This window comes from Myotis lucifugus, unplaced genomic scaffold (genome assembly GCF_000147115.1).
Source record: "Myotis lucifugus unplaced genomic scaffold, Myoluc2.0 scaffold_4, whole genome shotgun sequence".
NCBI lineage: Eukaryota > Metazoa > Chordata > Mammalia > Chiroptera > Vespertilionidae > Myotis > Myotis lucifugus.
Genome location: NW_005871052.1, coordinates 9,893,391 through 9,895,566, shown reverse-complemented (window position 1 = coordinate 9,895,566; position 2,176 = coordinate 9,893,391). Strand labels below are relative to the sequence as shown.

At 57.1% G+C, this 2,176-nt stretch overlaps 1 protein-coding gene across 1 annotated transcript in view; it reads right to left on the bottom strand.

The window, feature by feature from the left end:
* The window catches only part of MSN (moesin), an 83,923-nt gene extending 82,153 nt beyond the window's left edge, over positions 1-1,770 (bottom strand). Inside the window, exon 1 of the mRNA XM_006082847.3 lies at positions 1,549-1,770. The gene's annotated coding sequence lies outside the window, so the exon portion shown is untranslated. The remainder of the gene's footprint in view (positions 1-1,548) is intronic.
* Between the last annotated feature and the right edge of the window lie 406 nt (positions 1,771-2,176).

The following is a 2,176-nucleotide window of genomic DNA, read 5'->3' as shown; positions in this document are numbered from 1 at the left end:
TCATTTTCACCTACTGATCTTACATCCCCTTCTTCTACCCTCTGAGCGTTTACGACTCCTCGCATAAAACCTTCAAGACCCCTCCTTGGCCTCTCTGCTCTCGTCGCAAAGCCCTTGTCTCTCCACGACTACCTCTTTCTACCTCTAAGATGATTAAATAAATGGTTATATAGTTTGAGTCTGACTCTGATACCTTTCTTACGCAGAACTCAAGTACTGAGGAGGTTGCTGAAACCAGGTCTGATCTGACCCCACTGGTTTAACACCTGGTGCCATTCCTGCTGCCACCAACAGAACCATATACTTGTTGAAAACTTAGTGTTTTTGAAGGACAGGGTTTAGTAAGGGCAAGAATGACTTGGCAGTAAGTCTGGAATACAGCAACGTGGCAACCAAAGCTCAGCACACACCCAAAGAGCTATGCTCCCCCCAGCCCCTCTCATCCAGAGACCCTCAGCCATTCTCAAGGCTACTAGTCACTATCTCAGCTCTACAAAGATCAGGCAGTCCTAGGGAGAGGGTTCCAGGAGAACTGCATAGCCTAGGCCAGCCCAACAAGCTGCTCAGCCTAAGGGACTCAAACTAGGGTGGTCACCAGGCCTTCCTGGGCAAGGGAAGGGCCCCAGCAGCCATTTGTCATGACTTGCACAAAAGCAAGCAGGGCTCATTATTCAGGCACACTCCTCATCTGCCCCTCCCTCCTGGGCATCCGGCCCCTTTAGGCCCCACTCCCAAGAGGCTTCAGTTCTTCTCATAATAGCCAGTGGGGTGGAGACCAGATCCTAGAAGCTACCACCACTCTAGAAAGGTGTGACCCCACAGGAGGGAATCTACACAGAACAGTCCAGAGGGGAAAGGAAGAGATAGAGAGCCATTAAATAATGGGAAGGGCAGGGATTTGGCGAGGAGGAAGAAAGCAGTCTTCTCCCCTAGGAATAGGGCAGACCTCCAGCCCTCAGACTGGTGCCTAGTGAAGTGTTATGACTACTGCGTAAAAGCAAGCAGCCTCCAAGAGTTCCTCCACAACTCTCTCCTCCCCTACTAGTGGGAAACAGCTGAGGCTGCCTGGGAGTCTATGGGAAAGATGAGTCCCGGTGCGGGGATCCACCCTTAACATCTCCCTCCTCCTTGCTTCTCGGTTCCCAGGGCCCCTCCTAGACAGTGGCAGCCTCGCCCAGAAGGTCCAATTCCTGGACTGGGGGACATGTTCTCTGCACCAGTCTTCTTCCCCACTCCCACGGCCTGTCAGGGACAAAAGGAGAACTTGAGCCCCCAGGAAGCATCCCAGACGCAGGGAACTGGAGTCTGAAAACACAGGCCAGCCCCGCCCAGTCCACGCTTCTAGTCCGGGACCACCTCACCCCCCACCCCCACACGAGGGCGCGACATACTAGGTCTCCACTCCCACCCCTCCCCACCCCAGGCCTTGGTTGAGGGCGCGGCATCCCGAGCGGGCGGGTGGCTGGCCAACCCCCCAAGCCATCATCAAGGGGCTACAAAGGTCAGCTAGAGCCTCTGGGGCCAGCAGCGCCCACCCCCTGCACTCACCGTCTTGGGCATGGTGACGGCAAAGGCGGCGGAGTTGGCAAAGTTTGCTGGGAGCTGTCGGGCAGCGTTGAACACGCAGTACACAGGGCTCGGACTCCGGGGACTGGGGACTCGGATTGGGTCCCTCGCTAGCCTCGGGGCAACTGCTCGGCTTCCTGCTAACGGGCCACGACTTCACAAACCCCACCCAGGAAAGAGCCGCCCCCGTCGTGCCGCCCGCTCCTTTATGTGACCGGGCTTCCGTGCTGCTCCCCGCCCTCTAGCCCGCCTCCCTGCCGGCCGCCGGCCTGGCCCCGCCCAGCCCAACGCCCTAGCGGGCCACACAGACCACTGGGAGGCCAGACTGGGCTTGGGCTTCCCAAGGGGGGTGCCCATCCCCCACCCAGCCCCACCCTGCTCCTCTCCTACCCGCTTCTCAACCCTTAGCCTCACGTTTTCGTATTGGAGCCATCCAAAGGAGGTCCCAACACTGGGCGGCACCCTGTCAGAGATTTCAGCAGCCCCTGACTGCAACTTTCCACTGGTGGTGATCTCGCTACCTATCAAAATTACTTGTTCCCTTTCTAGACTTCGAAATTTCTTCCTTTGTGCATCTGAACTCCTTTTCTCTGTGTCCTCTGCCTGCAGA